Source organism: Pygoscelis adeliae, unplaced genomic scaffold (assembly GCF_000699105.1).
Source record: "Pygoscelis adeliae isolate BGI_AS28 unplaced genomic scaffold, ASM69910v1 Scaffold127, whole genome shotgun sequence".
Lineage (NCBI taxonomy): Eukaryota > Metazoa > Chordata > Aves > Sphenisciformes > Spheniscidae > Pygoscelis > Pygoscelis adeliae.
In genome coordinates this window covers 2,245,516-2,261,442 of record NW_008825208.1, presented here as the reverse complement: position 1 = coordinate 2,261,442, position 15,927 = coordinate 2,245,516, and positions in this window count along the sequence as shown.

Here is a 15,927-nt window from a genome sequence, read left to right as displayed (position 1 = left end):
ATCCAAGATTAGTGCAACATCCTCTGGGTTCTGCCACAGTTCTCCCTGCATTCAATATCATGAAATTTCTAGAGAACTATTTTCATCATTCAAAATCTTCCTTATATATGTATATGAAGCTGATATCACTTCAGGTCTCACTTGTATTTCAAATAATCAAGCTGTTGTAGTAGATAATGCAATACGCAATTTAGTGGTAATGAGTAAATGAGTGTAAAACTACTTACAACTTACAACTGGCATGGATTAAATACTTCCTTTTCATCAAATGATTGATATCAAAGACGCTTTTTTTCTTCACTGCCTCTCAAGAACTGTTTTTCTTGCTTTTCTTGCATAAATTTGGAGTTTAGCTCAGATTCTGGACTAAAAATGTAAACCTTATATGTAAGTGTTCCATTTATTGTGTTTTGAATATTGCTAGTGTAAAATAAAATACTGGATTTGTTAGTGAAACACTAGCTGTTTTTCAGTCTGATTTAGTTTTGGCACAGGTGACAGCTGGTTTAGTTTAGGTGTTAAGGAAGACTGTTAGATAAGTCCCTTAACACTGAAGAAATTTCATAATCTGAAATTTCAAGCTATTCTTCATAGCCTGAAGAATGGAAGAAGTCCACACTTATGCATAAAACCCCCACTTTAAAGTCTTGTTTTAAATCTAAACAAGTAATAACTTCTGAATATGTTATTTAAAAAAAATCTTAAAAATTAATTCTGATGTATATTTCATCATTTTGATGAAACGTTTGATAAAATTCTTCATTTCACTGGCTCTTGAGGACTGTATTACTCAGAAGTTCAGGTAGGGTGCCTGTAGGTAACATACTTTAGGAAAAAAATGTACAGAAAATAAGCTTTTGAGTAAGTAAACATGAACTTAGCCTGAACAAGAACTAGTATTTTCTGTAATTCAAATTAAGTATATTGATAAACCAGTCCTGCTAACAAGAGTCATTTCCAAGGTCTTCAAGCTGATTCATATCTGTGCAGGATCCTATTAAGTAAGCATAAAGAGAATAGTAAATGGTTTATGCTTTAAGTATTGTGGATCTTTGCTGACAATAACCCCTCCACTCCCAAACATTTCATATAGAAATAGTAAAACCGATGTCTTTGATCTGCCTGACCTTGCTGTTCCTACTGTTATCTTATCCTAGTCTTTCCCCTCTGTAGTATTTTGCTACCTTTAACAGTCATGCATACAGGCAGCAGGAAGCGCTTGTCCTATCAAGACAGCTGCAGGGATGACAATCTCACATTTAAACTAAATTATTAATTTTCATTTATAATTTCCTGCATTTAATATTAATATTTCTTAATTTTGCATTTGATTATTTTTTTTCTCAGAAAATAAATTAAAATAGCATAATGGGATTATGTTAAAAAGATTGATTGGGGAAACTCTTTTCCTTCTGCCTCTCGGTAGATCATCATATCTGATTGATCACTGTATGAAGATTTATGCAAGAATGACTTTCCTAAATGAGATGTGCAGGAGAGCTAGATTTTAATGATTTGAATTACGTGAGGTAAATTAGTGCCAAGGCAGGCCAATGAACTCATAATTGGCTCAAATTAACACTACCACTAGCTGTGAAATTCTTTATCAGCAGTTGAGTGACACTCACAAAAGTGCAAAATCTTTCTTTGTCTTTGAAAACATCAAAGCAAAAGAAAATAGTTATTTCCAATCTAACCAGATACAAGCTGACATGTATACTATAAACGAGGGATAATACCAATCACAACAGTAGCAACTGGATTATGAAAACCAAGAGTACTTTCATAGAAACACAGATAATTTCATTAAAATGGTATTCCTGTTTCCAGCAGGAAACAGATCATAATTATTAGCTAAGTAATGCACTGATGACTGTAATTTTGGTGTTCTTTGAGTATTCTACATGGCAAATGCGCATGCACTCAGGAGGACATTCTCTAAAACCATATATATACTATTGTCTAATACCGTATGAGCAGTCTTTATAACTACCTCAAAAGTGCTTGAAATGCTGTACAAATATTAACTGTATCTCACAATAAATGTGAAGATATTGAAATATACATCATAGAAGGTATCAAAACTAGAGCAAAGGAGACAACTCAGGAATCCCAGTTTCCAAAAATTCTGACTTCTTATCTCCTAGAAAAATGTCCCATTGTTATCATGAGTCTATAGATAAAGAAGAGTGAGAAAATAGAAACTTAATACCTAGTGCCAGTTCAGTAACATTTTCAGTGTTATTAACCATCTTATTTCCTATTCCAGAGCTCTGAACTGTTATGAGGTAACAGCATTTTTGAAGCATTTCCACAATTACTTTTTTCTGCTTCCAATGCCTTTTTTCTGCTTTTGCTGTTTGTTTTTAGAAAACGTTCCTTACTCCATGCTTGAACCCCAGAAAACTTCCCTTCTTTCAATCTTAATTGTTTATTTATATGTAAGATATTTAATGAGTGAACAAAATGTTAATGGCCCTGCTGATACGTTAGTGCATAACACACTGTTTCATAAGTTTTATATTATAGCCAACTTCCATCCATGTTTTTCACATGGAGAAAATCCTTCACTACATAAATTAAATTAATGCATCAAAATATATCAAGGGTCCAAATTAATTGTATTTATTCACTGAATGTGCTGGCCATTTTATGTTTACATGTTTTGCAAAGTGCTTTAAAATGTTTATATTTTAATTAAGTGATTTTGCATTTTTTTACAAGTAGAATAGCTAAAGGTGAAGCAGGAATAGAAAAAGAAAAAAAAAAAGAAGAAAAAAAAGGAAAGGAAAAGATTTTATGGCTTTCCAAGTATTAATTTCTCTTACTGAGGTAGAGTCATATTTAGAATGGTTCTGAGGTAAAATTCAGGTTGTACAAACAATCACACCAGATGAAAATGAAAGTAATCTTAATGAGGAATAACTGGATAATTCCTAATTCAATGGAATGGCCACTTTATTGATCAAGATGAAGGCAGTAATCACTATGCCTTTAACACATGATACCTATTAAATTCTGAACAAAGCATTTCAATAGAGCCACAGATTCACTCTTCATTAACATACAATGTACCTCATTAGAAAACAAACAAACCCCACCAGACATTTCATATTGTATAGAAGAAAAGAGTTGGTTAGAAAAGAGAAACTCTCACAGGAAGTTTTCAATTAAAGTTACAGGAGATACAAGCTCAGGGAAAGAAATTAAAAGTTTGCAACTAAGTATCTGAAAACTGTCCTTTCAAAAAGGTGTTATATGGCTTAATTATTTTTAATTTTGTCTTTATTGGTCACTAACTTTTGCTGGAATTAAGCCCCTCCTCTAAAAAAACCCAAAACACTGCCCCCTCAAAACCCATCCAAAAAACCCAACCCCAAACCAGCAAAATTGGCTCCTTGTGCTCAGGATATATTCTCAAATAGCTCAAACTACATCCAAGACAACATTATGGATTTGGGTTCTAGCAAGGCAAAGAAAACAGCATGGGCTACTGATGCTTATCACCAGGAGAAAGGGCACAAATTGGCCAGACACTGAAAATAGAATGAAACAACTTTGCAATCTTCAGTTTTTATCATCAATGAAAGCTTGCAGAAGCAAAATGAAGCCAGTTCCCAAAGTTAATTGTGTTGAGTGTTCATGCAGTATAGACTCTAATCTGTAAAATATGAAGGAAAAAAATGCAATTCCCCAAAATAGATGTAAACCTGTAATTTTGAACTATTTCCTTGACTGACAAGTTGTTCATTTACCAGGATTTTCATTTTTACTGAAACAAAAACACAGGTAAATATATGATAATAGCAAAGAACAAAAGGTTTTACATTAATTTGTGAGCTGCTATACACATATGGACAGTTTCATTCAGTTGCATATCTACCATGCTAAAATATGTATATTTGAAAAATTGGAACTAAATTTTCACCTTTAAAATGTGTATTTCTATAATAAACTTCCTAGGCATGCAAATAATGAAAAAGTCAGTTTGATGGCAAAAGTCAACTATATTCAATAAAGCTATATAAAATATTTCCAGCATGAATTTTTAACATTGTAGAATAATTCTTTACATTTTACTCTTTTTTTTTTTATAAGAAAGCAACTTGGTTGCGCTTAATTCATACAAGATTTAAAAGAGGAAACACTAAGAATACTAGAAAAAAATTATGTATCCAAAATTTATACTGTCATTGTCATAGAAAATGTGTTTCTTTCACCATGTCCTCACTTGGGGTAGTCATTCTGTGACCGTACATACCTGTAAGTTCCTACCTATCTCTTCTACCTCCATTTACGGAGTCCCAAGCTTTGAGGAAAGTCTTTTATTAGTCACTTCTGCATAAGAGTTTTCCTTTGAACTAGCACTAGTAAAATGGAATATGATAATACAGCTGATAAAATACTCTAATTCTTGTTGTGTTTGATGCGGTCTTCTTTGGTATGTTGCCAATCTGCCAAAACTGCATTATCATGGATTTTACTAACATCAGATTCAATGAAAGCATTAAACAGGATCATTTTTAATAACCACTCCCTTGACAACTCTTAACCTTCCTGCATCCTGACAAATTCCCTTCCATTTTAACCCATTGTAAGCTCTCACTTTATGGTTCTCAAACTAAGAGCTACAGCATAATTTCTTGTGGGACCATTGGAAATTGTTGTGTGTAAATCAAGGCAATTTGGTCAGCTCCATTAACTTTGTCTAAGAATTCAGTTACTTTTTTTTGAAGAACATCAGATTTGTCTGTTGTGACTTGCTTTACACAAAATCTAGATTTATTTTTGCCAACTTCTCTTTTCTCCACCTATGTAATTATCGTTGTCTTTCAACATCCATCTTAACGTTTTCCAGAATCCTATGTCAAATGAAGATTGTTGCAGTTGCCTTGACTCAAATTTTTCCAATATAGGCACCTACATACATTGTATAAGCACATAACTCTTGTGCTGTTTATTAGTTCTTCCTTTCCCCTTGAATTCAGAGCTTCATCTTTTATGTTGGACTAGCCATTTTATGTGGCTTTTATCACGAAATAACACAATGTGGATCTCTAACTGATCCTTGACTATGTCACAGATTGTAACAGCAAACATGGAAGCTGCTGTAATTTTTTATCATGCTAAGTAGGCCAGATGCGATGTGAGTTTTCCTTATGATACCACTGACATAAACCTTGTTAAAAGTACAAAACATGAATGCACAAAACTGGGAAGGGGTGTAAATAAAATCTCTTCCCAAAGCAGGGAAAAAAAAAGAGTTTAGCTCTCCATGATGCATTTGAATCTGATTCTACAGTTCTGTGATCTGTAAAAAAGCAAACAGCAGTGGTTGCTGAGGAAGAAAGACATCTGCACCTCTTCCAGGTCCAGAAACATTCAGTTCACAAAGGGAAAGGGATTGTGCTACCAATCATGAGTAGTCAGGACAGCTTAGGAGAGGAAGGCAAGATGGACAACTGATTTATTCATTCTGAATACCCTTTGAATTTTATATAGACAACTGACAAAAAGACTGTCAGGCAGAGAGATAGACAAATAATCTCAAATAAAGTTATTACCCAGGAGACCGTCAGTTCTGTTTGGGACATGGTGCAGCAGTTCTGATGTGTAACATCATGGGCAAGCCAGGCTCTGTCAGATGGTCAGAGAAAACAATCATTGTTCCAATAAAGCAAGGCTAATTTTACATTTGTAAGCAATGAGGCAGAGTGGAGTCTTCAGAAGTGGTCTTCTGTACTGAATGTCCAACAGCAGTTAAAATGAATAAAATGAACTCCTCCAGCTTGGTTACAAGGGCTCCAATGTGTGCTCACCAGGATCATTCCGTGACATGACCTGCAGCAAAGTAAGTGGGATGACTAGGAGATTCACTTAAAAAAGTGCTCTTGAGCCAACTGAGCCAACTCTAGGCCATTGCTTGATTACATGAAGGATGTTGCTGATTCTATTCCTTTGCCCAAGAGACACTTTTCAGACAGGTGCTTCAGCAGAATAGTGATTGCATCCGCATTTTTATAAACTTAAGACATACATTATTTTGTCTTTTCATAGACTACTTAGTCTCAGATCTTAAATGCCATATTAAGAAGTTATGTATTATATATATAAACTAGGACTATAATAGTGATGTTACATTATGAGATACTATACCCACAAATAAAGGAAATATGATTTTTCAGTTTGTATATCCAGGACGTATTTGCAGTCTGCTGTCAACTGTCATTACATGAGTCATCCATTCCCACTCTAGTTTGCAGAATACAAAGAAGCTTATTCACATCAGATGTTGATAACCATGTGACTTTGACTGGATTAATACTAAACAGACATAAGGCACATTATTAGGTCTTGGAAGCCAGCTTATGCAGGGAAATAAATGAAAAGATAACTAATAATATGACTAAAGGAAAACTGCCATTTGCTTATGCAAATATTGTTTCTTCATGAAAAATGTCCCTTATTTCACATAATTATTTAAGTAATTTAAACTCCAAGTTTAAAATTTCCAAGTTTTAATTTCTAGTCCAGGCTCTATTTATCTGCTTTTTCGCTAAAGAGCTTGAATTTTTTGTTAAATCTTCCAGTTTGAGGAAATTCTATTAAAAAAAATGAAAAAAGGAGAAATAAAATATTATGGAGGAAGATGAAATTCTTTGAGGACCAAAGTATGAATGCAGTACTATTTCATTCAATCTTCTGTTCTACTATTTGTAATCTTCTATCAGATCTGGGAAACTATAGGTTTGGTTAATTTCTTTGGAATAGGGATCACAGACAATAGTTTGGTGCAGAGACTGCATTTACTTTATTTGTAACAAAGCTTTAGAAGTCTATATTTAATATTTACTGAAAGACATGTATTTTGGAGTCTTTCAGAATTATGAGAATCATAAGGAAAGAAAGCTGTGCTATTTCTCTCTTTTGGCTACTTTATGATAATTATATTGTATTCTTTAATATACAGTGAAATTCTTCTACGTTATTCAATAAAAATACTTTGTATAATTCATTTTTTTAGTTGAAAAAAAGACCATGGCTATTTTTCTCCTTATAATACACTAACTGCATTTTCTTTCTCCACTACCTCGTTACCACTCTTTGATATTTAAAATTATCTTTTAGCTCTCTGCTTAAAAAAATAGATGGTAAATCTGATAATCTGAATGATACTTGCTGCGTCTGTGAAACAGATTTACAGAGTACAGTCTATGCAAATCTGCGCCGCTTGTCTTCTCAGACACTGTTCCATAACTATATAACATAGTGACTTTGTAATCACACCTGTGTAATTTTAGTAAATATTTTAACCTATTGGTTACACTGGTGATTTAAAAAAAAAATCATTAAGACTATCAGCATATTTTTTGTTAAAATTTGAAATGGTTACTGCCAAGAAATCCAATGTAAAATATAAGGTTTCTTTATATTCAAATAAATCTGACACTGCTGCTGGGCAACTAATGATTCCATTTATCTGTTGTAAAAATCTAGTCCCTAATTCCATAATGATCTTACAATGATGTGTACACTAGGCTTATATGGACACACATTAAGTTTTATGATGGCAGATTTCTGTAGAGCTTGTTGAACAACAGAAGTCTTGAACACTGGTGTTTTAACAGCTCATGACAGTGAGTCACACAGCTTCACCATCCAAAATGAGTGAGCCACAAGATGTTACCAAACAGCACCAATAATTATAATACATGTTCTTCTAAATAAATTCAGTTTTAATCTAAAATGTTACTAGCAACCCAAGTAATATGTGACATGCTGAAAATTGCTGTATATTAACCCAATGGAAAGGTTAGTACAATGATAAGGAAACCATAACTAACTGACTAATCGAAATATTATTTAATTAAATACAGGGGTAAATGAAGAAAAAGGAGGATTTTACACTTAATTTACGACACAAACCTCTTCTGGGAACTGTCAGTAGTCATACAACAAGGAAAATCACAGAAACATGAGAAAGGGTATCAATACCCAACCTGAAACCTATGTATGTGTTCCGCTTTTGAATCACATACATTTGCTTAAAGCAAGCCTCACTGCACATGGTCCCTTAATACCAAACTCCTTCAAGTAACAATGATTTAGTGCTTCTAATTATATAGGTTCATTAAAAGATACATTTGAAACAAGCAACTGTTTACAACTTGTATTGTTTCAGTTCCAAAGGAGGAAAATAAGTTGAATTTCTTTTCACTCTCCCCCCCAGCTGCTGCCAATTCAGTTTGCATTTACCAAGACATCAATTTCAAATACCACAAGTGGATATAGAAAGAAGCTGTCACTCACCATACACTTCCCAATAACTCTGTACTGTCCAATTCCCACCTTTAAAGGTTTCTTTTATACCTGCAAAGAGATATAGGTCATGTTCAGATAGAAGAAAATAAGCAGCATGTTTACTTCCCACTTAGTCACAGATGGAATTAATATTGATTTCTATGTTCTTCTACAAAGTGTCAAGGATTAGAGGAAAGCTTTTGAAACAGAAGGCTGGCCCTGTTAAATGAATGACTAGGCATACCTCAAAAGTGTGTTTTGTACAGTTATCAATTATTGATAAATACTTATTGTTTAAAGTTCCTTTCTTATGTATTTTTATAGCTACCATCATCATGCTGTAATGATTTTGTCATTATTAAGTTGGATAAATTGTAAAAAGGAATTTTAAAATTTATTTTACAATGAAAAATTCTGTAGAATCTACAGGTAAGTATCCCCTATTCCCTCAATTCCAGAAGGAGCTGAGCATCCAAGAAGAAACAAAGAAAGGAATGGAAGGAAAAGATATAATGATAAAAAAGATTAGTTATTAAGCTGATTCCTCCTTAATTATCGAGTTTTGATTTTTATGATAACTTACTATTGCATTGCTTTGTGTAAGAAGGTTGTTGCCAGTCCAACTCCTAATAATTTTGTCTAAGTAATTAAGGAAAATAAATAAATTGCATTTTAATTAAAATAACTTCTTCAGTAGTCTTCACCTTACAGTGATTTCATGATGCTTTATTCCATACATAAGTGTTGAACTTTTTTTCTTTTGGCAGTCTAATTTGAGCAGCTTTTCCTTTCAACTATTTCCAGATAGCAAATCACCTTGAACAAGGTGTTTCTTGCAACTCAAAAAACTATTAATAGTTGGAAACTACAAATCTTAAAACAAATGTTCACAAATTTTTTGTAAAGCAGAAGAGCGAGTGCGCGCATATATATATATATATATATTTATCTCAAAGAAAGCTGAAAAGTCCACCAATTAATTTCTGTAATTAATTTTGTAGATAGGTCTGGCAATTTCTCTGTCATGCCCTGTGAAATTAGATGTCTGAATAGATGGAAACAGAAAAGAAAAAAAAAAAAAGAAAAAAAAAAGCATTTGGGTCAGTGTTTGCTCTATCTAATAGCAATCTGGTCATTAGGCACAGCCAGTTTACTATGATGCCTGACGTGCCAGTTAGTGGGAAAAAAGAGAGGTAGTCCTCAGTGGACTCTGCATTTTGGTTGAAAAGTCTTCAAGTTAGCTTGGCAACAGTTTTGTCATGAATCACAACAAGTAGTACTTGTCAAGTCATGCTAAACATTCTTCCATATTTAGCCTCTGAATTTTGTATTTCTTTTCAAGCATTAAATGCTTAGGCTGGAAGATGCATGAGTCACATTAACGAAAAACTAGGCTTTTTAGTTTGTGTGAAGACAAGTGTGCTGTTGTTGACTGTGGTATTTGCTAAAAAGTAGTCAGATGTGATATGACTGTATGTAATAAGATCAAACATCACTTTTAGCTGTCAACATATTAGGCATTAGAAGATCTTGTTCTGTAGTGAAATCACTGAGTCTTCTCAGAGTAGCTGAAGATGCAGTATTGGTTCTGCTGGCAGAACTGTTGCAGCCATCAGAAATGGGTAGGTTTATCCAGAGACTCCACATAAGGATGAGAAAGGGTCCCCTCTCCTTGATCACACAATCACTACTTTTTCAGCAGAGAATTACATGGTTGTGCTTCAAGTATTTTTGGACAGTGTTTTTATATATCCAATGAGTTAAAAGAAGTAAAAATGTTGGACTACATGGAGAAATATTTCATATTTGTGCTTTTAAGCATATTAAAAATGACTGGATGTTGCATGGCAGCCTTCACAAGGTTTACTTAGAGCAAAGAATGCTGTAGAATGGTTTCAAAAAACCCGTGCTGTGACAAACTCTCCTACATCACTACTGCCAGTGTACCCCTACACTACTGATGATTTGTGTGCTTTACTTTTAGACACTGTGGAAGCAGAATACATAATACCCTATCCAACTAATATGTCCTCTTTGTTGATGAATACCATCCTGATAAAAATCTCTTGTACTCTTGCTCATCAGAAGGCAAAAGAAGAAATAGGGGGCAGTCCGTGAAACTATCAATTAGAGAAAACACTGATAAGTATGTTTTCTCATAATGCATAAATACAGTGCAAAACTAGTTGTCATACCATGTCATGGAAACCAAAAGTATATAAGGGTTTCAGAAAAGAGATTAGGCAAATTTGTGTGGGATAGAATCATTAGACACAACAGTCTGGATGAAGTTGGAGGGAGTGAGCCACTAAATCGTAGGTTGCCAAAAGCAGGTAGGGAATGGCAAAGACAAAATCACTCTATACACACCCCAGCTTTTATCATTTTCCTCTAAATATTCAGTGCTATCTACTATCAGAAACAGAACAGATGAACATTTGATCTCATTCAGTATGGCTTATATTTACACTCTTAGACTTTTTCACAGGAGTAATCTTAACTCATCACAGCTCACTGATGATCCCCTTCTCTAGACATCCCTGAAAAAAGGCTTTTCTTGTTAACATTTACAAGCAACTTTCTACAAAAATATTTGGTAGCTTTCTGTTTCTGCCTGAACTGTAAAACCAAACAGAAAACCTGTTACATCTACAGAGATGATTAGACTGGTTTCTGTCACTGAGATAAATGCTAGATTATAACAGCAAAGTTACACTGAAATACTGTATCATTACTCCTTGCATTTATATGGTGTTGATGAGTGTCATTTTCTCTTTCCAGTGCTATCAGACAGAAAGGTTAACAATCAGAGGCACCACTTCAGATCAAGAAGATAATCCTACTAACACTGACCATGAAAAACAGTAAAATTCTTCAAAAGTTCTAGTCACACACATATGGATGATGAAACATTAGCAGGAAATAGAACCTACTGGAAAGCAGAGATATCAGTTGTGAAATTATAGTGAAGTCAGAAGAAGTCAGAGTTTATGTCTTTTATGAATATTTAATGAATAAATACATTTTGCCATAATTTCTGTAGAGTTTATTTGCAAAGTAATGCCTAAGTACAACTTATATTTTTACCCTGTTTTATTTCACCCTAGACATGAATTACTCTTTCTGTTCTAGGATGCTCAGCAATCTCATATTACGTTGTCATAAATAGTTTCCAAACTTGTTCACATAAAATATCATGAATTACAGAAGAAAAAAAGTGTACATATCAGATAAATATTTAACAAATTTTATCTATGTTGCAACCTTGGATTTAAAGAAGGTGTTTCCAGTAATATTTAATGCATGACATATAGACCCCTGTAGAAGCGTTCTCATCTCGTGTTGAAAAGCCAGGTATTTCAAGGATTTGCAAGCACATTGCTCAAAAAGTCTGGAATACTGACCGTAGCCCAAAGAGGTGTGAAAATTCTTCCTTTATCATGATCTTTTTATGCACAGAAACACTGTTTATATGCTTTGGAAAATAGCAGCTTTTGCTGGAAATTCTTGTGCTAGAGAGATGTAGTTGGTTGATTCCTATGGGAACAAACTGTGTTGCTCTCCTAGATAAGCAACAGTAAAAAGTCAAAAAAAGGGCAGAAATGGGGTGGGGTGGGGGTGGTGGTGAAGATGAATAGTGATCAAAGCTCTAATTCCTTTGCATGAATCTCTTTTGAGAATCAGAGATAAATGAACAGAAAGTTACTTTGGAAGCAAATATCTGTGTCACACTTCAGTTAATAACTTCTTTTCAATTCTTTTTATTTTCTTGTTTCTACAAGATCTTGTGTTTCTACAAGAAACGCAGCCAGGGAGGGCATAGAACAGCATCAATAGTGAAAACACGTGTCAGAAAAGGAAGTAAGAGACCTTTTCCACATGAAGTATTTCTAAGATATTTTGAGAAATTCATCAAATACATAAATAATAAAAGCAAAAATAATTTTATTGGATTGTCAATTTTCTTGAAATATGAACCTATACATGTACAAAATATGTAAGAATGACTTTTCTTTGCAAACTGCATTTATAAAACTCTCAGATTAGTTCCTTTGTAGGGGATAAGTCAAAATGCTCCACAGAAATCACACCTGTTCTTTAAAAAGTTCTTGTGATTATGGCTTTAATTTCTAAGGGGTGGGAGAAAACAAATTCAGATACTATATTCTGTGGTGTTCTTGAACTATGTGCCTTCTTGGCACATGTTTGTGACAAGTAAAATAGAGTGAACTGAAGTAATGATTTTGTAAAATCATTAATTTATCATGAGGTACTGCCATCCTTTCCCTCACAGTTGCTTGCTCATGCTCCAAGATAGACTCTCTTTCATGTCCACTAAGTATTTATGTGACTCAGTAATGAAATGACTCAGAGAAATGAAATAAAGTCAAAGTAACTTAGGAATAAAAGCTTAGTGTTAAACCATATTTGCTCCCCATCTCTTTTATTATGCACTGAGACTAACACTTTCCAATAGAACAAAGAAGATCCCAGGAATGAAGAGCTGAAGGAAATCAGTGAGGAATTAAGGAAGAGTAATGTTAGCTGAAAGTTTTCACAGCTTCTGGCCTGGGAGCCCAAGGAGGTAAATCAGCTTGGTCTCCCTGGACAATAGAGTATCATCCAGTGCTAAAAATGCTAGGTTAGTGAAAAATAGTGCAATACACACAATACTCTCAAGATTTGTTGACTTTCAGTGGTTCTTCTTTCATACTGATTTGAGACAGAGGCTGAAATTAGTTTGTCATGTGCAATTAAAATTCCGGCAGTAAGCTTTTGTTTAGCAAGTATTTTCAGAATTCCAATGAAAAATACACTCTCCAAACTGGGAATGCCTTTCTTGTTGTCTGAGAAAAAGAACAAAATAAAACATATTCTGCCTGAACACAGTATTTCACCTCTTGTAATCGACAGTAGCTTGAGAATCCAACTTTTAAGCTCTCTTTGAATGAATCTTGAAATGTGAACTCTATGAGCAGCTGGGCTGAGGTTTCAACATATATTTGTGCAATTAGAGTTAATGAGTTTCATAGCTAGAAGTAAGAAATTGATCCCCCCCAAGAACTGTATCTTCATTTACCAAGATACTTGTTCACATAGCTTGCTGAAATCATTCATGAAAATTGTTACTGAATGGACTATCACACCACCTTTTTAACTGGCCTGAAACTAACTCGTATAGGGAAAAACTGGTAGATCCTACAGTTGTTTTTGAACAGGAAAACTGATTTTCTCAAAAGTTTGTATGAACATAGAACATTTTAGAATATTGAGATCTGTACTTGTAAAGTCTCAGAGCCTTCCAGTATTTGATTTGTTTAAGGCTGTCACATATTTTAAGATAACATGAAGAAAGGTGTAGACTACATGTATTACCTTTCCTAAATCATATTTAAAACCTCCTGTATTTTCCTGTAGAACATCTAACAGGATCATAAGAGACTCCCTCAAACAATTCTTGCTATTTTTTTTCCAATGTATTTTTAAGATTAACTGACTACATAAGGGCTTTACCACTGGCTTTACCACCGAATACCTAGGCAATGGGAGAAATTCCTTTTTTGAAATTCTTTTTAGGGTATTGTCCTCAGACTGATTGAGTCCCAAGTTAGTGACTATCCCTAACACAGCTTGGCACACAGGTTCGTCTCCACAGCCCTTGATTCCACATCTACGGCTATAAAACAGTTACAAAGACAATGGAGCTAAAATGTTCTAGCTAGTTACAGACAATGCAACATGAAGCAAGAGCAAAAAGTTGCATCTTGGGAAGTTCAGGTTGAACATTAGAAAAGATGTTTTCATTATGAAGGTTGTACAGTGCAATGAGATTGCCAAAGAGGTTATGACACCCTTGAGAGGTTTTCAAGTGTCAGTTGTACAAATTCATAGCTGACTTAAAACAGTATTGGCAATAGCAGTTTGGATTGGAGGGCTGGGTTAGGTGACCTCCCAGAGTCCTTTTCAACCAACATTCCTATGATTCATTGATTCTGTGCATAGGTTAATTTTTTCCACAAATTTTACTTGGCATATCTTAGCCTTTTGCAGATAGATGGTGTGGAAATTCAACAATTAAAAAAACCACACTTTATTTAGAAAGTGATAGTAAACTGCCCAGTTCCTGAAAATCACTTACGTAGCCAATTTTCTTGCATAAAATAATATACTTATATATACATTAATATAACATCAATGCTAAGGATCATAATATGAAGGGCATTACACCAAAGATCAGTAATCTTAACCTTATGTTTAGAATATCACTAAGATGGAAATCACTCTCAAATTTACAGAACACAGAACTGTAATACAGACAACCAAATTGCTACAAAGAAAATAAGAATAAACTCATTATTACATTCATGAAGTCCTAACTCGACTTCTAAAGGACAGGCCTCATCATCTAGTGTCTGGGTTATTTTGGTTTTGCTTTACTTTTTTTTTCTTTAATATGTAATTGTAATTTAGGCTGGAATTTGTACATAATTCCTGAATTGTATAGTATTTCCCCTCTGATCTCAAAGTTAAAAATATTCTTTCCATCTCTCCTTTTTAAAATTTTGCACAGTCTCCATATAAAAAGAGTATGACTGCTATGGAGATAGATTATACATGAGCAAAGGACTGCACTGCAAAAATCTTTCAGTCTGAAGCTTAATAGGATAGCTACACTATACTGTGTTTGATTTTTTGTTCCTCTCCCCTGGTGCTGCCTGGCCTTTTCTGACAGCAATTTCAGTTTGCTTTATGGGTCCCTTTACTTAACTCTCAGCATAATGATTTAAACATAAGTAATTTCAAAATGAAACTTTAGTTCTTTTATCATTCAAAAGTAACCTTAGTAGAGACATATGGTGAACTATGTTAAATTAAATAGAATAACACGTTTTGAACCTTTCAGAAAGATGTGTTTTCTGTGCACATACATGTCCTCTCTAGCTGCCCCTGGAAGAATGAAACAAAAAATATGAATCCTCCAAGTTTTCTGAAAGACAATTAATAACAAGTTTTGAAAAATGAGACTATAGATTGTTTTTAAAAAGGAAAAAGAGAAACCCAGTTACTACCAAGTGGAACACCTCAGCTCTTCAGAAAAAAAGAAATAAAATGTTTACTTGCATTCATTAAATAATAAAATAACTATTCAACAAAGTGAAAAGTTTAAAATGGAAAATGTCATTTCTCATGGTTGTAAAGCTACAGTCACCTGAACATGAACCTACAATCACATGAATCACATGAATAAGTGGCCCCATTAATGTCTCAAAGTTTCAATACAATTAAAGATAACAGATACAGAAGTAGCTGACAAGACTTCTTTAAGGTCACCCAGATGAAAATATTTCTATTTTTAAGTAACTTTGACAGTGATAGCAAAATAAAATCTTAGTGAATCATGTATTCGAAAGAGCTTCTTGATTTAAACAGAATTGAGAATTGGCATGATTATCAAGTTTCTCGATCAATTTTCTTTTACATTTTATCATCAGATGTATTACTGTGACATAATGCAAGTAGCTCAGCAGGTAGCAAAGGTTTGAAAGCAAATCCTGTGCCCCCTTATTCACACAGAAAAGCTTTTGTGAGTTCTGTCTTCTAAATCTTTGTACAATTTTTCTTTGA